Genomic DNA, 22,552 nt, shown 5'->3' with positions numbered 1-22,552 from the left:
TGCAGTTATAGAAGATGAAAGCAATGATATCCCTAGTGGATTTCATGATTCACAGAAAAGAAACCACCTCAGAGGTTAATGTTAATAGAAAGTGATGGACTTTAATAGCGCCAGTACAAACACTCAAAGAAAAATCATCATTAAATAATGACTGTGCTATTTGTTAGGTATTTGTTTGTTACTGTATGTCAAGTTCTGTATTAAGAGCTGGGGGTAGATTCATGATAATCGGGTCTTAAATGGGGCTTACAGTAGTAGGAGGGAGAACAGGTATTGAATCCCCATTTTGCAAATGAGGGAACCGGAAGCATTCAGAAGTTAAGTAGCTTGCTCAAATCAACATTGCAGGCAAATGGTGGAGCCGGGATTAGAACTCAGGTCCTCTGACTCCCCAGGCTGGGCTCTTTCACCTAGGCTGCATTGCTTCTCGGTATATTTAACACAATTAAATGAATTATGTAGTTGTCTTTGCTATTTGAAGACACCAGTGATGGTGAAGTTCACCTAGGAGCAGGAAACATGTCTACCAACTCTGTAATTGATAAATCACTTGATGCCTCCCAGATATTGAGAAGCAGCATGGCCTAGGGGAAAGAGCATGGGCCTGGGAGTCAGAGGACCTGGGTCTTAATTCCATCTCCCCCAATTGTCTGCAGGGTGACCTTTGGCAAGTCACTTAACTTCTCTGTGCCTCTTCTGTGAAATGGAGATTAAAGCTGTCAGCCCAAGTGGGGCATGTACTGTGTCCAATTTGATTATCCTGTACCTACCTCAGCGCTTAATTCAGTGCCTGGCACATAGTAAGCAATTGAAGAATACTAATATATGCATTTCCTGGGTCTCATTATGGTCCATAATTTGAAAAAGGGTCATCTGGTCATTTTAGAGGAGAAGCCAGCTGCTACTGTGCTTCTCTGTCTAGCTTTAGAGCCATCCCTTGTGAAACCAACACTCAGAATTTTCACCCAGTCTTCTGGTAGCTGTGGGAATTTGCTCGGCCAGCTGCTCTGAGCCAGTCCAACTGGAGGCCTAGGTAATATGATTCTGGCTCCCCTTGCTCACTCATAGCATTCTCCATACCAATGAATTTTTCCTCCCTCCTCTTGCCCACTGTTTGACACTGGGCAACAGGTGAGCATGTTGTTTTCTACAACCTGCATCATTGTTTTATATGATATGTTTTTTTGTCCTAAGTGCACATTACCTGTAAATGTGATCTCTTTGGTCCTATCCTCCTCTAGGCCGTAAGCTCATTGTTGACAGGGAATGTGTCTGTTTGCTGTTGTATTGTACTCTCCCGAGTGCTTAGTACAGTGCTCTGCACTCAGTGACTGACTCTAAGCAGCGTGGCCTAGTGGACAGAGCATGGGCCTGGGAGCTGGGTTCTAATCCCAGGTCCATTTGTCTGCTGTGTGACCTTGGGTAAGTCACTTCACTTCTCTGGGCCTCAGTTCCCTCATCTGTAAAATGGGGATTAAGACTGTGAGCCCCATGTGGGACAGGGACTGTGTCCAACCTGATTACCTTGTATCTACTCCAGTGCTTAGAACAGTGCTTACAAATACCAGTACTTTTTTCCCTCCTCTTCCTGCTCGTCCTCTTCATCCTCCTCAGCATTTAATCCCAGTAAGGTTGGAAGTCAGGGACATTTTGCCGATTTTTATAGATGGAGAACCTGGGGCAAAGAAAGGTAAAAATCATTTAGTTTAAAATTCAGGTATGATTTGGGGGCAATCCTGGGATTAGAACCAGTCTCCCTGAGTTCCGAACCAGCTCTAACTGCTAGAAAGCACTTCCGTTTTGATGTGCCGAGGAACATAGAATGATGACGGTGATGTTACTAGACTCCTCTTTCTCTTCTCTCCTTCCTTCCCCTTGGGTCAGTGTAAAAGAAAAATGGAAGCGAAGAGGAGAAGACAATTCTTAAACACCCTTACAGTCCCTTCTGAGTAAAGTTGGTGATGGTAAGGAGAGGCCCAGCAGCTAGAGGCCTAGCAGAATTTTAAAGAAATAACAGAGATAAAAGTGACAGGCACAGATGTCTGTTAGAGCACAAGCTGGCTGTCAGCGGCATACCTGGGCTATCCTGGGTTATATCTCAGTGTGCTGCATGTCTGACACGTTTATCTTACCAACCTCCGGTGGCACCATGGAGTTAAGGTTTCAAGATTCCGGCAGCTGCCAAGATTTATAGTCAGGACCCAATTCCCAATTCCAGGCCTCGTGGGAGGGAGTGGAAGCATGATAAATTTTCTCCAGGATAAACATACTTTTGCAGGAAGTATCTTATCAGATGTCAAATGGGGTAGTGATTTTAAGTTATCAGGAGACGGCCATACATCACTGACTTGTTCCCTCCTCTCCCCCTCACGTGAAGAGCCCTGCTATTCTGGCCTCTCTTTCCACCACACTCCTCCTCTTCCCCCTCCCTCCTCTGCCCCCCGCACCCCTCCCCCAGGCTGTGCACCAGACCTTGCACCAAGAGGGGAAAAAAAGTCCCTAAACAAATCCATTTAAAGGCCTAGGCTTCCTGTCCATCTCTATTATTAATGGGGCACCTGTCAAGCTGGGCACTTGGAAAACAACTGATCACCAGATACTTTCATGAGAAATCCAGATAAGGAAATGGGAGTAGAAATGGCTCTTCAAGTCCCAAACAAATAGAACTCAGCTCTCTATCTCCTATTGGCAGCCCCTATGGTCACTTGCTCACTTAAAAGATAACTGGGTCCAGATCTGTACGAAAGGGTTAACCAAAGCAACAGATTGATGAGACTCTCCGTATTTCTCAGAGTTCACAAATATTCATTCCATGCACAATGCAGCTGGCTCCAAACCATCTCTATCTTCTACTTTGTTGACCCTCCTCTCTCCCTTAAATGTACCCCAGGACTTTGAGTTCCCGCTATGGGAAAGAGACAGACTTGAAAGGTTGTGGACTCTGAAAATGAATGTGAGATCACATCTAAGCACAAAGACAACACATTATCTCAGGATATTTCTAAAGCCATTCTCTCTATTAACTCATAGACTTCTACTAGAAGACAGACAAAGGGACAAGCGGGAACATATTTTTAGATTTGAGTTTTCTGATTGATCACTATGTAAGTCATTAGTCCTACAATTCAAACATTAATGGAATTGTCACCCTCTCCTTGAAAAGCAAGAAAAGATGGTAGAGAAGCTTGTGGGTAGATGGAACCTGGGAGCAGATATCATCATCATCAGTGGTATTTATTGAGTGCTTACTATGTGCAGAGTACTGTACTAAGCGCTTGGGAGAGTTCAATACGACAGAGTTAGCAGACATGTTCCGGGCCCACAACAAGCTTACAGTCTTGAAGCAGCATGATTAGGTGGTTAGAGCACAGGCCTGGGAGTCAAAAGGACCTGAGTTCTACTCCTGGCTTTGCCACTTGTGTACTGTGTAACTTTGGACAAGTGTCTCTGTGCCTCAGTTACTTCACCTGTAAAATGGGAATTAAGACTGTGAGACCCATGTGAGACAGGGACTGTGTTTTTTGTTTTTTTAACGCGCAAGGCACTGTCCTGAGCTCTGGTAATACAAGCTAATCAGGTTGGGCTGTGCTTAGAACAGTGCTTGACTCATAGTAAGCACTTAACAGATACTATTATTATCATTATTCTTGTCATTATCAAGAGGCCTAGGCTGAATTCTTGGCTTTGGCATTAAGTTGAACCTTGAACTGATCTCTACTTGTCTATGCCTTATCCACTTCCAAAATGGGGAAACCTTGACCTTATCTGTAAAGATTCCTTGAAAATTAGAGGGAAAGGTTTTGAGCTACTTTGTAAAGTAACCCAATATATTAAAGTCAAGAAAGAGTAGGAGACTTTTCCTTTAGATCAAATATGACACTGTGGACAGTGAGAACACTTCCATGTATGTGTCTTTAAAGGACAATCTCTTTCCTACTTAGTCCATGAAGGTTTAGTACTGTGCCTTTTCTTTGTCCTCGTGGTTTGGAAGATCACTGCTCAAAGGTTTAGAACACATCCAGGAAAGGTTTGGTTTGAGCAACAAATACCTAGAAATCTCTTTTGATTTGGGCTTGTTTATGATTTGCATATATTTGGAGTTGTCTCTTCTACCCTTGCAGCGTTTGGCGGGTATATGATGAATTGACAGTTTAGTGAGGGCTTCATGGGAAGCTGCTTCATTTGCTCTGGACTGAAGATCACTTATTGGAAAGGTGTCTTTTTTTTAAGAATAATCCCCACAATTAAAATCATATACAATAGACTTTTAGGGGAGTAACTGGGCCCATTATTCTTTCATTCAATCAGTCATATAAATTGAGCACTTTCTGTGTCCAAAGCATTGTACTAAGCTCTTGGAAGAGTACAACAACAAAGAGACACATTCCCTACCCACAACAAGCTCACAGTCTAGAGCGGGAGACATTATCCAGCCTCATAGTTTGTAGTCTTAAAGGAAAATGTTGCCCTACTAATTTTAGAATTTCAGGTGAATTGCTACAATCGAAAGGAAGCAACTTAATTGAATATCTGAATATTCTAATGTCTGTAAATGATTTAATTGAATAATATCTTAGTCTTCCCTTTTCCACCGCACTGGGCATGGCCATAAATTTGATGGGAAAGAGATTCCACAAGCCGGTTAAACGTGAAATTCATTCAGTTATTTTTATTGAGTGCTTACTGTGGGCAGAGCACTGTATTAGGCATTTGGGAGAGCACATAATATACACATTCCCTACCCACAATGAGCTTACAGTCTAGTTGGGGGCGTTGGGAGGGGAGGGTGAGGGAAGTATCAGAAGTGGAATTGATGGAATGGCTTGATATTGGGGTACAGTGAGGCTTACATTCCCCAGGTCTCTGTATTTAAGACTAGTTTTAGCTTCATGCAGATGGGGATCTTTCTGCCTCGAAGATAGTTAAAATGAACATGACACGAGTGTTGGTAGATGTGCTACCCCCTGTAAGCTCCTTGAGGGTAGGGATCTTGTCTACCCACACTAATGTACTCTCTAAAATCTTAGTACAGTGCTCCGCACACAAAGTAAATCCTCAGTAAATTCCACTATTTAATTCTCCTAGCTTTTCTCAATGATTTCTTCCGGATGGAATGTAGTACACTGATTCTAGCTGGTGCCTGGCTTTTTAGTTACCATTTAAATGTCTTGCCCAAACCCACAGAACCAGATTTCTTGAAGCTGCTTTTGAAACTGGATGGTCCCCTGCTTCTTGATCAAACTCGCATCTCATAGGATACGATTCTAAACTAGCAGGAGATGTGTTTATAAGGCTCATTCCAGGTTTAAATCCCTTTTTACCTCAGTTTATCCAGCTTCAACATGGGGTTCGTGATACAGTACAAACCTTTATGCAGCCATCTCTTGTGAGCTTGTGAAGATGAACGAATCAGGTGCCCCTACTACCCTCTTAGAATTCCACCCTGCCAGGTCTACCCTGTGGACCTATTCCCCAACATTTCAGGGGAGCAGGAAGGATGAGGGTAATTACCCTCAGCTGTGGCGAATACAGCTATCACTACTGACAGCCACTGTGGTGTTGCCCGCCGGGTCCAAAAAGACCCCCGGAAGAGGCAGAAGCATCCTCCCTGGATCCTCAACTCCACTCCCCTCACGATAAGAGAGTCGTTATCTGCATTCCCAGAGCTGAAAGGAGTACAGACTTGTGAAACTAAATCTAACTGTGGAGTTCTGATTTAGCTAGACTTGGAAATTTAGCTCCTGCTTTCAGTTCATTCATGGTATTTATCGAGTGCTTATTTTGTGCACAACACTATACTAAGCACTTGGGAGAGTACAGTAGAATTGGTGACTACTCTTTTCGGTCCTGTTCATGAACACGGACTGCCAGATGGGTCTTTGGATTTGTATCACTCAAGACAAAGCTCTTCCAGAAGCACAGCTCTCACGCTCTTGAAACAAGATACAGATCTCAAATGGTGGGGTGGAAAGGAAATATGGGAAGCAGTGTGTTCTGCATTCTCTTTTAAATGTCTCCCGCAGCAGCTCACCTTCCCCCACTTCTATCATCTTACAGGGGCAGTATGGACCATAACAAATATATGCCATTTTCCATCTGAGTGATTTTTCCCACCCATGTTTTTTTAAGTGTGGCCCCAATTGTAGAAGAAAGACTGGGGATCGTCCAAACCACCTTAACTCAGACAGCCAGACAGCTGGCTAGACGTTAGAGGGTGCATGACATTCACCTAGTGGCTAGAGCACTGGTCTGGGAGTCGGAAGGACTTGAGTTCTAGTCCTAGCTCTTGGTCTTGGTCTGCTGTGGGAAACTGGGCAGTCCCTTAGCTTCTCTGCGCCTCACTTACCCTATCTGTAAAATGGGGATTAAGATTATGAGCCCCATGTGGGACGTGGACTGCATCTAACCTCAATAGCTTGTACCTACCCCAGCGCTTAGTACTGTGCCTGGAACATAGTAAGCACTTAACAGATATCATTTGAAAAAAAAGAAATCAGTGGCCTCATTTTTTTCCTCCTGTTTGCGAGGGGAGAGAGCTCAGGGAAGGTCAGTAATCCAGTTAAATGTAGGGAATTCATCGGCTGTCTGGTCAAAGTCTTCAGTGAAAACCAGGAAGAGAAAGGGAAATTACAAGGGGCTGAAGCCCAAGTGAGGCAGGGAGCCAGTGCGGTCTGTGCCATATGGGAAAAGTTCTCCATTTCTGACTGGATGCTATTCCCCTGAGGAGATAATGCAAAATGACCCCAAGGGAAACGGTGAGGCTGGAGGGGAGGAGGAAGGGGGAGGGAAACTGAATGCTTATTTAAACTGCTCGGGGAAGCGGAGGAGAGAGAACAGGAAACCCATTGCTTATTTAAGCTTCTCTCTGATGGAGGTGTTACTGATCCCCAGAGACACAGTAAAACAATTTATAGTGAAACTGCTCGTTTCATCTGCACCTCACCTTTTTCATTTAAAGTTAAATGACTTTAGGGTGTGCAGAGGGCCACTGCTAAAGAAAAGGAAGCTTAGGGTAGCATTGCTTGAGGAGTGTCTCTCAGTGGGGCTGTTCACAACGCAGGAACTAGAATTTGCTGTTAGGTTTCTAAGTACTGCTTTCCTTCTCCTTTGCTCTTTCATGTTTCCCTTTCCTTATATGTTCAGTTTTCTTATTCCCAAGGCATGCACTCCAAACTCCTACATTCATGGCTCACCCCAGGAGGCTCTCATAGGTTAAATGAAGATTCAACATCATCTGAGGGAGGGCAGATTATTTTTACAGAATGAGGAGAAAAGTTCAAAACATCCCTTTTCTTTTGCAGGGGGTAACCTGAGGGTTCCACGACGCCCCGGAGCAAATAACTCCCCGTCGAAGAGCTTTGCGCAAGGTTTTCTGTATTAGTGGATTCACTTGCCAGGTAAGAAAGTCTTTTCCAGCCCTGCACCTCTCCTCCTGACCTCTCTACTCTCAGATGTTGTGATGTGGCTTTCAGCCCTTTTTTTCTCATACCTTGAACTCACCCCTCCATCCCTTGCCAGGGTCCTGAAATGCTCCACTCTGTCACCCTATGACACTTCTCGCCAACGTGGATGGCCCAATCTCTTACTGCCCCAGCATTTTTATTTTCATTTTTATTTTTAACTTAGCGGCCACTGCAACTGCTGTCCCTTTCACCTATCCTGACTTGGGATCAATCCATCAATGACATTTAATGAATACCTATTGAGTGCTGGGTATTGCATTACGTGGGTGAGCGAGTACATCAGTAGCAAAATACATATTCCCTGCCCTCAAGGATCTTAAAATCTAATGGGAATATGGACAAAAAAAAATTAGGTAGAAAGGACAAGTATAAAGCTGGAAGCAACGCAAACATGCCTGTGTGAAACAAATAGAATAAAATTCACAAATATATGAGGATATTAAGGGTGATCATTGATCTGTGATCCTGTTGTTGGGCAGGGATTGTCTCTATCTATTGCCGTATTGTACATTCAAAGCGCTTAGCACAGTGTCCTGCACATAGTAAGCGCTCAATAAATACTATTAAATGAATGAATGACTTCAGGAGGTACAATGAATGTGAGCTGCAGAATAGCTGGTGAAGAGAGCTAAAGTTAGGGTTGGGGTTGCAAGAATTGCTGAAGAACAGAGACGGTTTTGATAAGGAGCTTTGCCTTGATGTTGAAGGAGATTGGAGGTTTTGAGGAATACAGTTACATGTGCTGAGAGATGCTACGAAATGAGACGATGCTTTGTGCAGCAGCTTGGAGTATGGATTGAATGGGGGAGGCTGGAGGCAGCGAGACCATTGAGAAGGTTGTTGATACAGATATCCGACTATAATGCGATAGGAGGTTGGACCAGGGATCCACCCCCCTACACACACACACACCTTCCTGGGCCTGCCAAAAGTGGGGCATCGAGGCCAGATGTGGCCAAGACCAGGTGATAGTGACCCCCTCCCAAGCCACCTCCATCACGACCTGCCCTTCCACTATCCTGTCCTGGTCCTGCCCCATTTTATTGGCTTACTTCAGGAGGGTGGAAGGAGCTGCAAGCTGGGGAAGGGGACAGTGGGAATGATGGTGACTGAAAAATTAGAAATTAAAAGGTTGGAATAAAAAAAAAGAGCCCGACAAATTATGAGGGCTGGGCCAGCCTGGTGGGTAGAGGGGGAGAAAGATAGAGAGCCCAAGGGAGTCAGGAAAGTGGGAGCAGGGAAAGTAGAGGGGTGAGTTAAGATAGGGAGAGCAGGATAGCAGTAGAAGGGGTATAGTGAGTAGGGGGTGGGGAGGACTTCTGCCAGAAGCATGTCAAGAGCAATGTGTTATGTCTAAGAGTGTAATGAAAGTGACTGCCTTGCCGGTTCACTGTCTGGTATTCCAGTTGACATCACACTTTCGGGTAGGTTTGTTTGTTTTTTTTAGTAGCTGAAATAGGAAAGTCAAAGGGAAAAATAATCTGGGTTTCTGATGTCTCGACCCCTCACACCTCTTGAGCTCCAGGTTTGGAATTCAATTGGAGCATTTTTTAAAAGAGAATTTCATTTAGTTGGTAAAATGAGGCTCAGTGGTTTCAAGAGGGAGCCTTAAAAAGGCTCATTATAAAGACTCATCAGGCCTACTGGACATCAAACAGCTTTAAAAAGCAGCATTTTGGTGAGCTGAGTGTAAATGAATTGGAAACATATGAATTGCATGTCCTTTGGCACAGTTGGTTTAAAAAAAAAAATTGAAAGGAAAGGCGGGCTTGGGAGGGGTGGAGAGAACCAGGAGAAAATATGCTTCTGTTCTTGCTTGATGCCTGCAAAACTGGAAAATGGTGTGTGGGAAAATGGTCTCCACCAAACTCTCCAAATGGATGGTGTTGTCAGGTTCTCAAAAGGGGGCTAGGCAGTCTGGTTCTCCTGGTTCACATTCCTTGTGTATTGGGATGCTTTACATTAGCTTGTCCCCAACAATCAATCAATCAGTGGTATTTATTGAATGCGTACTGTATGTAACTAAGTGCTTGGGGGTGCACAATACAGCAAAGTTGGTCGATCTCTTCCCTGCCCACAAGGACCTTAGAGTCTAAGGGGGAGACAGACGTTAATATAAATAAATGCTTTATGGATATGTACATAAATGCTGTGGGCTGAGGATAGGGTCATTTAGACTGTGAGCCCAGTATTGGGCAGGGATTGTTTCTGTCTGTTGCCGAACTGTACTTTCCAAGCGCTTAGTACAGTGCCCTGCACATAGTAAGCGCTCAATAAATACTATTGAAGAGAAGAAGAATTCTAAATACCCAGAGGGTACAGATCCAAGCACATAGACCATGCAGAAGGGAGAGTGAGTCGGTGAAAAGAGGGCTTAATTGCTCAAATGAGGACCATAAGTTAGGAAGACCCTGGTCAGAACAAAGAGCCTGGGAGCCTGGGTTCTAGGTGGGGCCAGACTACCGCCTTGCTGTGTGATAGCGGGTAAGTCACTTAACCTTCCTGTCCCTCAATCAAAGCCAGCTGGAAAGTTTGGCAGAAAACCAGGCCTCTGGAAACCAGATGCTGTAACTTCAGATTGATACTTTTCTGAGGAAATCCACAGTCTCTGCAGTCTTAAAGATGCCACGGCTGGGGCACGAGGTTATGAAAGCATTTCGAACCCCTGGACCCTTGGTGAACCCTGCATTTGTCCCTCAGTGAAACCTGGAAGCCGGAAAAAAGGAATTCCTCAAAGATTTCCTTCACAATGGGGAATCTCTTCCCTATATACATTTAAGCTAAGGAAACAAAAAACAAAAGAAAACAAAAGGCACTGGGGAGGGAGAGAATCCAAAACGGACCCAAGATCACTGCCTGTAGGAGAGAACTTGCCAAGAAAATGGCACCTGTGTAAATGAAGGCTGCCCACAGAGGCACTTGGAGTCCCTCATTTTTATAAATGAATAACTTATCTCGGCTCTTTAGTTCCACTGTTCCAAGCAACAGTTACATAATGCTGGGTGATAACAGTGCTTTCTGCCGTGGAAGATTTTTCTCTGAAAATCTCTAGGGATTTTTACTAGTACTGGAGAGTGATGTCTCCTAGATCTTTGGTAGGAAGGAGGCAATGGACAAGTGTGGGAATCAAGTATGTTCCTATCTGGCTCTGCACTTAGGGGCTTGTAGAGTGAGTTCAGGAAAATCCCATTCTGAGAAGCAGCGTGGCTCAGTAGAAAGAGCCCGGGCTTGGGAATCAGAGGTCATGGGTTCTAATGCCGGCTCCACCACTTGTCAGCTGTGTAACTTTGGGCAAGTCACGGAACTTCTCTGTGCCTCAGTTACCTCATCTGGAAAATGGGGATTAAGACTGTGAGCCCCACGTGGGACAACCTGATCACCTGTATCCCCCCAAACGCAGTGATTAGAATGGTGCTTTGCACATAGTAAGGGCTTAACAAATGCGATCATTATTATTATTATCTTAAATTATACATTATGATACATTTCCAAAACATAGAAGGAAATGAGTAGCCATACTTAAGTTTGTATTGGATGCAGGTGTACTCTTAGCAACAAGTTACTTCTGTAGATAAGGGAATACCGACAGGCATTCTAGGTGGAAATGGAGGAGGGGAAGGAAGGAATTGTTGGCTGTGCATGGATTTGTCACTTCCATTCACTCTCTTAATTAGTAGAGTCATTTTGAGGCTGAAGGACCACTTTGCACACATTTTGGGTCGATGCTACCAAAAAATCAGGGCATCATCAGGTTGACACCACACACCAGTCTTTGCTATGACTGTCCTTAGTCCCTTGGAAGGCATGAGCATGGATTCATAAAGGAATCCAATGGGATCTCTATCCCCCAAAATCCTCCCCATACCTAAAGGACACTTAGGATACTCACGGAGCCACCCCTATTTTTCAGTAAGTCCGAGTTCATTACCATTGATAGCATATTTTGAGGGCACACTTGGTATAGAATTCTGTGTTCCTTTGGGGGAAACACGATGAAAGTAAAATAAGTTACTCCTGCCACCTATCATGTTACAATCTAACGGGGAGGTACATATTGCCAAATATGCAATAAGTAAAAGAGCAATGATATAAATAAGGTGAAAGAAAGCAACTAAGTGAACATTAAGATGAGAAGCAAATAAGCAAGAGAGTACTAAGAACAAAGGTGATTGATGGAGTTTCAAAGCCGGGAAGATTAGGCAGGGGATGATGCTGGCGATGTTGGGTTTTGAAGAGGGTTTCGAAAGTGTAGATTTGAGAGTGAAGCTAAGCACTTGCTAGACTGTAAGCTCATTGTGGACAGGGAATTTATCTACCAGCCGTGTTGTACTCACCAAAGCACTTAGTATAGTGTTTTGCACACAGTAAGCTCTCAATAAATATGATTGATAGAAAACAAAATACTTGTTACCTATTCCTTTGGGAGTAAAGGAGGCTGGAAATATAGTAACTGTTAGGCAATAAAAGATGTGTCCTCAAAATATTATTATTGTATTGATCTGTCCTGCAGTTTGCCTGCTGTAAGCCCAATATATAGCGATATTTTAAGAAAATAAAAGTAAAAGAATGAGAAAAATCAAGGTATTACCAGGGATGTAGCTGTAACGTGATCAGCTGAGAAAATTTAAGGTTTAGTTGTATCCACTGGATTTCTGAGACATGATACATATGCCAATTTATGGTCAATTCAATGTAAAATGAAAATTGATGTCATCCTCACCAAATACAAAATAATCCTGATTATGAGTCTACCTTTACTTTCCCAGAATTGTATTTTAGGAAATTGATCTGGTAACTGAAATAGTTGAATCCTTTTGGAACTTTAGGGGGGAAAAATGCTTAGATTGGTATTTTAGCTGTAGGGAAGGGGAGAAACCAATTTAAGAAGTTTTGTGTTTTTTTTTTTAAATGTGATTGATTTCTAGCATTCCAACATGTTGGCCCAACAGCCAACCAAGAGAAGTATATCATTTTCTTGATATTAGTAATGCCCTAAACAACACTCAGCAATCCAGTACCAAGCAAAAAGATTTGGTGGTGATAATATAGAGGAAAAAAGCAAACAAATGAAATAAATTATACAGCAGTAAAGGAAAGAACAATGATTCCACAAGTGGTATCCAGAAATATTCTTATTGGCTCATTTTCTCTCTCCTTCTCTCATTATACTCAAAGTTTCCCAGGAAGCATGGTGATAATCTGCTGAGCTCTACAAAATATCACAGACATCATACCTGCCAACCCTATATTAATGACAATAATAATAGTGTACATTAAGCACTTATGCATCAAACACTGTTCTTGTGGGCAGGGAACATGTCTACCACCTCTGTTTTATTCTCCTAAGTGCTTAGAAAAGTGCTCTGCACCCAATAAGCACTCAATAAATATGATTGACGGTTGATTGGGATAGACACAGTTTAATCACGTTAGGACACAGTCCCTGTCCCATTTGGGCTCTCAATCTAAGTAGGAGGAAGAAGGGGTATTAAATCCCTACTTTACTGATTAAAAATCCCTGCTCGTCTATGGCCACTTTTAGATCTCCAGTAGCAACCAGGTGGTCCAAGTTTAGGTTCTTCATTAAGTTTATTTTTGTTTGTTTTGCATCACAATGTCCTTTGGTTAATTTAAAAGGGGAAAAGAATAAAGATGAAATAGTAATCGATTTTCTTGAGTAAAGATAGAGTGTTTGAAATGTGGATACAGGGGCCAAGTTCCTTCTGAGGAGGATTCCGCGTGTTCTGCTGTCCCTAGAAGCTGCTACAGTTGCATAAGCTATTTTTCATAGCTCTGTATGTGTGTGTGTGTGTGTGTGTGTGTGTGTGTGTGTTTCTTTCAGGCTTCCAAAGGCACTCTTTCATCCATTCTCTTTTGTTGGATCTGCTCAACCCTGTAAGGCTTGAAACTCTACAGCCCATTCTGAAGGTTATTGAATGTGTACAAAGTAAACAAGCAAACTTTACATCTGCTCCCATGACCTACTTTTGGTCAGATCACTGCTTCATCAGGAGAAGTGATTGGTCGGAGCATCCGTTTCACGGAGTGAAGTGCCAATTCCCCCTCCTGCCACCCTCATACATGATGTCCATTGAACCCCCAAAGATCTTCTGAGAAAGGCATCTTGGAAAAGGCCCATCTGTCACAGCTGGAGTATTAGTCTAAGCTCACCTTTTAGGAAAAGGTTATGTTTGTTTCTGTTCATGGCTCCTTTCCTTTTTCTTTTTCCGTCTCCCTCTGTGGATCCGGTGGTGCAGTCTCATTTTCCTTCACTCCTTTCAGGGCCAGTGCATGTTTCTCTTTTTCGTGTTTTGTTTTTCAAAATTATGCCCTAAAATAAGAAGAAAAGATACATATTTTGGGAAAGGGACTAATTCTCCATCCTCAGTGAGTCCATTACTCCTAAAGGTTGTGCTTATTGCAAAAGGCAAAGGGGTTAGCAGAAACAAGAGATAGGATAGTTGAGAGTATTTGCAAAGTAAAACATGCTGGATTCCTGTTTGGCATTACAAAGACCATAAAGCTGACTTTTAAAGATGATGTCACTGGCTGAAAAATTCATACATGTACAGAGTTGAAAGAATCGCTGCCCAAGCAGCCAACAACTCATATCACTTGAGGAGGGCAGTGATGAAGATGAGTCTCTTGTAGAAAATTACAGGCAAGCTCCAATCCTAATACTTTGCTATTGAGAACCTGCACAGTGGAAATGAGTATAGTGCTGAAGATTTGCATAGGAAGAACTGCACTTTCTCCACCCTGCCAGTTGCATACTAAGGCATGGAGTGCGACAGGCAAATAAATGGTCAGCGGTGCAGCACATTTGGAGGTGTATGCAATTTTTTTTTACGTGCAGGTCACCTTTATGGATGGAATGACAAAATCTCTAAGCTCCTTGAGAGCAGGAATCCAGTTTTCTAACTCTATTGTATCATCCCAAGTACTTAGGACAGTACTCTGAGCAGAGTAGGTACTTAGAATATACTATGGACTTGGTTATAAACTGGGCTTCACTTCAGCTTTATACATCTTCAAATTAGAATATATGGATATCCTGTTGACACCGAACCCAACTATGGATCAGTAAAATCATCAATAGCCATCGTCAACAGTATTTATTGGGTGCCTATTTTGTGCAAGTCGTTGTACTAGGCTCTTGGAAACATACAATAAATGGTCTATAGTCTCATCGTCAAACATGACAGAATGTAACAGGTTGAACAGATCTGGACTTAACATATAATCCTATTTTACCCATGTGATGGAAAGTATGTATTGGAGAAAATCAGAAAGAGCAACAGTAGAATTATGATTTGGGTGGAATTAGAACTGGACTGTTATGTTTGAACTCACATTGCCTGGTGCTATTTTTTTTCATAATTGTCCAGAAGCCACACCTGAAGACAGTTATTCTATTGGTAATTGCTTTGCACCAGGCTATCCTGTCTTCTGTGGCTGCCTCTTAGCTGTCCCTGTTATGTTACATCATTTATGGTTTTGCCTGATTGGGTCTTTAAAGATTTTATTTTATCCATCCTGTTTATGGTTCCTCCATTCTAAGTCATCATAGAGCAGTTACTTAGTTATCCTGCTATTATCCCCTTTCCATCCATTTCCAATCCAGCGTAGGTGCGATGTTCACTCACTCAATCGTATTTATTGAGCGTTTACTGTGTGCAGAACACTGTACTAAGCGCTTGGGAGAATACAGTAATAAACAGGCATATTCCCTGCCCACAGTCCAAAGATGGGGTGACAGACATTAATATCAATAAATCAATTATAGATATGTACATAGGTGCTGTGGGGCTGGGAGGGAGGATGAAGAAGGGAGCAAGTCAGGGCAAAACAGAAGGGAGCGGGAGAAGAGGAAAGGGGAGCTTAGGGAAGGCCTCTTGGAGCCCTCAATAAAGCTTTGAATGCAGGGAGAGTAAATAATTGTCTGTCGGATTTGAGGAGGGAGGGCGTTCCAGGCCAGAGGCAGGATGTGGGCGAAGGGTCAGCGGTGAGATAGGTGAGATCGAAGCATACTGAGAAGGTTAAAATTAGAGGAGTGAAGTGTGCAGGCTGGGATGTAGTAGGAGAGTAGTGAGGTGAGATAGGAGGGGGAAAGGTAATGGACTGCTTTGAAGCCAATGGTGAGGAGTTTTTGTTTGAACCACTTAAGTTTCTTGAGGGGGATACACGTCCCGAGCATTAGGATGCTGGTGATCTGACTGTGTTCTAGGTCTTCACTGTTGACAATCCTGTCTTACTACTTGGCATGTAGAAGCTCCTCTATCATTCAATTGTATTTACTGAGTGCTTAATGCATGAAAAGCACTGTGCTAAACACTTAGCTATGAGTGATGTGTTGGATGTAGGTGGTGTTGGTAAAACTGCTCTAAAACACGGTATCTGAAGTAGATCCAGTTTCACATTAAGACAGATGGACACTACCATTGCCCTACATGACTTTGGTTTGAACTGACTCCATGTTGATGTTAAACAACAATTTTGAATTTCTCAATGAACACATTGCTTTCAGCTTTTCACCTCCTTGCTCTCCCTTGTATTACTGAACAATGAGGCTATCCAGGTTACATAATTTACTGCCAACCTACTCACCGTACCTCAATCTCATCTCTCACAGCCGACCTCTCTCCCACGTCCTGCCTCTCACCTGGAGCACCCTCTTTCTTATCTGATCGATAGCCACTCTCCCCACCTTCAAAACTTTGTTAAAATCACCTCTCTTCCAAGAGGCCTTCTCCAATTAAGCCTCTATTTCCTCTTCTCCCACTTCCTTGTGTGTCACCCTTGCACTTGGATTTACACCCTTTGTTTACCCCTCCCTCAGCCCCACAGCACTTATGTACAGATGCATAATTCATTTATATCAATGTCTGTTTCCCCCATAGGCTGTTAGCTCATTGTGGGCAGGGAAAGTGCCTACCAACTCTGTTATAATTTGCAAGCACTTAGTACAGTGGTCTGCACACAGTAAGCTCTCAATAAATATAATTGATTGATTGAGTCGCTGGTGTTGCTCCTGGGTTGCAGGTAGGGTTTGCTAGGTGTGGGCTGACACAGTCTCAGACTTCTTCCTGACTAGTTATCAATCCACAGTGCTTTACTGATTCTGAGTCTATTCATAATAATCTACACATCATCAAGAGTGTATCCTGAAATCGGTTATCAGCTTCTTCTTTTTCGTTATGGTATTTGTTAAGCACTTACTGTGTACCAGGCACTGTACTAAGCGCTGGGGTAGAAACATGCTAATCAGGTGGGATACATTTCATGTCCCACATGGGGCTCACAGTCTTCATCCCTGTTTTACAAATGAGTTAACTGAGGCACAGAGAAGTAAAGTGACTCACCCAAGGTCAAACAGCAGACAAATGGCAGAGCTGGAATTAGAAACCAGTTCCTTTTGACTCCTAGGCTCCTGCTCTATGCCCTAGGCCATGCTGCTTCCCCAAATCCTCTTTTGGTTTTGCCAGACTCTGCATCCAGACAGCAGTCACCCCACTGCTGCGTACCAGCCCCCTGCTCCCATATAACAATGACCGTGGTATTTGTTAGGTGCTTATTATGTGCCAAGCACTGTTTTAAACACAGAGGTAGATACAAGGTAATCGTGTTGGACACAGTCCCTGTCCCACATGGGGTTCACAGTCTTAATCCCCATTTTACAGATGAGATAACTGAGGCACAGAACAGTGAAGTGATTTGCCCAAAGTCACACAGCACACATGTGGCAGAGGCAGGATTAGAACCCGTGTTCTCTGACTCTCAGACCCGTGGTCTTTCCACTAGACCATGCTGCATCCCATATCCCAACTGTTCAACTGCTTAGCCACATCGTTTAAGATTCTGCATCTTTTTTTTTTAATCGTATGGACCAAACACTGTTCTAAATGCTGGTGTAGACACAAGATAAACAGGTTGGACACTGTCCTTGACCCACACGGGGGTGCCTCGAGTTCAAATGCATAGAAAGGCTGAACATGACTCAACCCAGAACAGAGTTCTCCTTTACTGGTCCATTGGTGAGGAGAAAAAGCATTTCAGGAGGTGCCTTCTATTCTGATGTGGTCAGTCATATCATTGACCAATAACTTTCATAATAAATTAATCAATAGAATATGTTAAGCAATTACTCTGCGCAGAAGCCTCTACTAAGTGCTTGCGAGAGTACCATAGAGTTAGTAGATTCTGGCTTTCAAATTCCTGAGTGTAGCCCAACTTTATTGGTAGTGGCCAGAGTCCGGATCTTCTGATAATGTAAAATGCTTGTCAGGTCTAGGAACATCATAACGAAATCTTGTCGTCACGCTCCAGGACCTGATAGGCAGCAAAGATCATTTCTACTGTGCCCTGTTGTGATGTCAGGAGTACATGATTAATGAGGTTCCAAGAGAGTTTCAAGTCATTTCTTCCCTTTCTTGAAGATGGTGGTCATGATGGCATTTCCTCAGTGTTCTAGGCACACAGTAAGCACTCAGTAAAGACCATCGATTGACTGATTGTTCCATGAATATCTCTATCTTACAGAACAGAGAGAGTGACTTCCAGATTACACAATAGTACTTAGGAAGAGATTTGAAGATACACATTCCTCACAACATGTTTCAGCCCACAAAAAAATTAGTCTGGTGGGAGGTTGCTTTTCAAGAATCCTTTATACTGGTCTTCTTTCTGAATGACAAAGAAGTGTAAACTTAAGGATGTAGTAATGAATAGCACATTCTAGAAGGTGAACAAAACTTCCAGTGGGCATCAAGGCTTAGACTTAGTGTAAATAATACAGCAACTGTTTACAAATTGGTCTACGCTCATTTGAATGCCCTTTCAACTATGCTTAAACAAATCCTTTCCCCCTTTGCCAAAGCATGTTATTTAACTTGTTATGGAATTTACCATCTATTTTTAGGAAGTTCTAGCTTTACATGTGCTGATGTGGTCATGACAATCTTAAGTAAAACATCCAACAGAATAAAACGAAATCCTTGTCAGGAACTCTTCAAAGATGTTAGGCTGTTCTTTGGGGGTAAGGATGCCAGATTTTTAGATATCAAAAGCATAAGATTGAAAAAAAATAGCTCCAAGGAGAAAAATTGGGAAAAGCATATTCTTTCTAAAATAGATTATTCGAGTATTTTAGCCACTCCCTGAAAGTGAGTCACTTCTGTCAGCCACATGAACTCTTTAAGACCATTGGAGAACCTCCTCCAATGAGGAGAACCTCCTCCTCCAACTCACCTCCTCCAAGAGGCCTTCCCAGACTGAGCTCCCCTTCTCCCTCTACTCCCTCTACCGCCCCCCCCCTTCACCTCTCCGCAGCTTAACCCGCTTTTTCCCCCATCTCCCTCTGCTCCTCCCCCTCTACCTTCCCATCCCCTCAGCACTGTACTCGTCCGCTCAACTGTATATATTTTCATTACCCTATTTATTTTGTTAATGAAATGTACATCGCCTCGATTTTATTTCGTTGCCATTGTTTTTACGAGATGTTCTTCCCCTTGACTCTATTTATTGCCATTGTTCTTGCTTTTAGGGAGGGGGCAATATTATAATGGCAAGAGATCCTCTCAACATTAATGCCCTAAATATTAGATGCAGATGCAGTGATGATGATGTTGGTATTTGTTAAGCGCTTACTATGTGCCGAGCACTGTTCTAAGCGCTGGGGTAGACATAGGGGAATCAGGTTGTCCCACGTGGGGCTCACAGCCTTCATCCCCATTTTACAGATGAGGGAACTGAGGCACAGAGAAGTTAAGTGACTTGCCCACAGTCACACAGCCGACAAGTGGCAGAGCTGGGATTCGAACTCATGAGCCCTGACTCCAAAGCCCGTGCTCTTTCCACTGAGCCACGCTGCTTCTCCTGCTGCTGCTGCAGTGAGTCACATGACTGAATAAGGAGAATCAAATGGAATCAGGTTAAATCTGGGAGTCTTAGGATCTTTTGCGAGCCATCTGGACTGCTCAGAAAAGACACATAGGTTTACCATTTTGGACCTCCAAAGGTCAAAAATCCTAAATGGGAGAAATTTGAGCCAATGCAAAGTTAAATTCCCGACTTTGCACTGACAGACTAAAATGAACGGAGCTCCATGTAGGAAGCTGGAATTCTTAACACAAGTCTCTGTTTCTTCTGTCCATTACCATCGTCATACCATGCAGTATTCTGTGCAGTATGGCATATGGCAAAGATATGGGCTTCTCTTTAGGTGCTTCAGTCGTGAGGCAGGAATGGATAACTGGAAAGAACCTCTGGTTGGCCAAAATAATCACTTGTGTTGCTGCTGAGCTAATTTGTTTCTCTAAGTTCCCACTTAACATTCCCCACATCGACCCCCGTCTCTAATCCCCCTAGCAAGACCCCTGCTTCCACTGCCAACTTGCTCTTCAACGGCATGGCTTTATTAAGAAGTCTCTCCTGAATTACCATACAGAAACCTCGAAGTTGGGTTGTCTCTATCCTGTTTCAGTTCTGATGGATAGAAATGGAATTTCACCAAACTCTAAGAAAATTTCTCTCCTGCAACTGTAAGTAGAGGAGAGATTTTTTCCTCCCAAGTACCCAGTTCAGTGTTTTGCACACCATAAGTCATTAATAATTATTGTGGTACTCATTAACTATGTATCATATGCCAAGCACTCTACAAAGTGCTGGGGTAGATACAAGATAATCAGGTGGACACAGTCCCTGGCCCTAAATGACTCACGGTCTAAATAGGAGGGATTGATTAATTGTACTTTTTGCCCCTTATTTTCCTTCCTTTAATTTATGTTAATGCCTGCCTTTCCACTAGATTAAACCTCCTTGAGGGCAGGATTTGTGTTCACCAACTCTAGTCTATCATACGCTCCCAAGCATTTAGCTCAGTGTTTACTCTCCCCTCTTCAAAGCCATATTGGAGGCACATTTCCTCCAAGAGGCCTTCCCTAAGCCCCCCTTCCCTCTTCTTCCACTCCCTTCTGCGTCACCCTTACACCCTTTATTCATCCCTCCTCTCCAGCCCCACAGTACATATGTACCTATCTGTAATTTATTTATATTAATGTGTATCTCCCTCTCTAGAGTGTAAGTTCGTTGAGGGACGGAATGTGCCTGTTTATTGTTATATTGTACTCTCCCAAGTGCTTAGTAGAGTGCTCTGAACACAGTAAGCATTTAATAGCTTCCACTGATTGACTGATTGAATGTCAGATCGTCCTGCCCATAGTGCTTAATGGACACTGCACAGTCTTTTTGAAAAGCCTGGAATATCAATTTAGTGATTGAAAAGATAAGCTGGAGTCTTTACAGGGTTGCACTTTATCAGCAATGCAGGGAGTTCTTGTGGAGGTTTCTCTTTCTCGAGCAGTGATGAAAGAGATCTAGTCTGGAATACTAGATACTGGTACTTAGGAAAATCTTCCTTGTATCTGGGAAAGGATTTGATCTGGAATTCATTGTGAAAGAATCTACATGGACTTCTCTGGTGAGGTTTTAACAGAGCCATTTTCGGACTGTAATCACCCTTTAAAAACTTTTGGAATAATCCACAAGAATGACAAGCCTTGACTTTCATCCAGGAGAACATCAAAACAGTTTAAATTGATCCCCAGTTCAATTTTTTTTCCCTTTGATGAGTTAATGAGTCCGATGCAGGGTGGCGCCATGGACTTAAAGATTATTCCATTATCTAGACACACGGCTAACCCCGACTTCAGCCTCCCTCTTCCCTGTCTCTTTCCTCTCCCCTCACTCCTCTATGACTTCACACTTGCCTGTGTTACTTTTAGAAAGAAAAGAAGCATGTCTACGCCCCAGTGTGATAAAACAAAATAGAATATCCTTCTCAGCCCTTTGCTTTGTCAGTTCCTTGAGGAAAAGTATTGTGCTTACCAACTGTATTGTACTCTCCCAAATGCTTAGTCCAGTGTTCTGCACAAACTAAGTGCCCAGTAAATCTCAGTGATTGATTTATAACTGAACCAATTTTATAACTTTGGTAACTGTGTAGGTCTGAGGAAAATCTGTTGTATCGGAAGAAAGACCTTCTATCATTTCTAATGAAAATTTAGAAGCAGAAATCACATCAATTCACTTCTTTTCTATGACCCTGGGATCTCCTCACCTTTAAAAAGTTTCAACCCCTGGCTAGATGCCAGGAAATTTAAGTTTTTAGGATTAATACATTTTATGACCATTTCAGTGTTTCTGCATGGCACCTACTTAGTGGGTAATGCTGTTTAGGTCTTTTCTGCTGTGCTTAGTTTTTGCTTTCTCACTGCCTACTCTGTGCTAAAATGAATTTATTAAGATAAACTTGGAACCCTTCCGTTATACTTATTTTTATCCCTTTTATCTTAAGATCTCTTGGCCCTTTCCAAATATGAATTAAAATATTCCTTTGCAGAAAAAGAGATGAAAGACAAAGATGGCTCATAAATAATTGTCGAAAGCATCATTTCCATCATGACCTTTGCAGCTCCCAAATTTCTCTCTTCCCACTCTTAGCTGTAGCCATCTACTACTTCAGCCTTTCCACTTCCTACATTTCTAGGTTGAGAGAGCACTTACAGCACAGTTCAGTAGTATATATGTTCCGAGTTGGGTCAATTCCTAGATTATCTTGGAAATCAGCAGGAAGAGAAGAGACAGGGGAGGCAGTGTCTACTAAACGTCCTTTCAGCTCTCTTTCTGATTCTCATTAGGCCCACTGCATGGTTCTCATTAGATCCACTCTAATTTATTTTAGACCCTGGGCGCCTCGACCTGTGCTTCTGTTCATGGCCAAATAGTGTTCAAATGACTTTCTCAAAATCATGAAGCTAATGAATGACAGGGCACAGAACAGGACCCAGGAGCCCTACTCCAGTCCAGGACTTCTACTATTGAGCCGTACTTGTCACTCGAGTATTTTGATCTCCGACTGTCTTTTAATCTTGGTTTTGGGAGTTGAATGTGGAGAAGGAGCCCCTAACCTCACTGAAAAAATATGCCTTTATGAAACAAAAGCTGATTTCCAGTATGAATCCTTTGAGGTCCACATGCAGCCCCAAATGTTCTTTTTCCACACATAGTATTCTTGTCTTGGATTTTGCAAC

General features: G+C 42.9%; 1 long non-coding RNA gene across 2 annotated transcripts in view; it reads right to left on the bottom strand.

Annotated features, from left to right (window-relative positions):
* Positions 1 to 1,544: 1,544 nt before the first annotated feature.
* Positions 1,545 to 22,552, bottom strand: part of LOC114813342 — a 108,370-nt gene continuing 87,362 nt past the window's right edge. For both annotated transcript variants that reach the window (XR_003761065.2, XR_005660152.1), the window contains exons 2-3: positions 13,635 to 13,794; positions 1,545 to 1,675 (exon numbers count right to left, since the gene is read on the bottom strand). This is a non-coding gene — a long non-coding RNA (uncharacterized LOC114813342). The remainder of the gene's footprint in view (positions 1,676 to 13,634; positions 13,795 to 22,552) is intronic.

Source organism: Ornithorhynchus anatinus, chromosome 7, assembly GCF_004115215.2.
Source record: "Ornithorhynchus anatinus isolate Pmale09 chromosome 7, mOrnAna1.pri.v4, whole genome shotgun sequence".
Classification (NCBI taxonomy): domain Eukaryota; kingdom Metazoa; phylum Chordata; class Mammalia; order Monotremata; family Ornithorhynchidae; genus Ornithorhynchus; species Ornithorhynchus anatinus.
The sequence above is the reverse complement of the archived record's forward strand: the minus strand, read 5'-3'. Positions and strand labels throughout refer to the sequence as shown.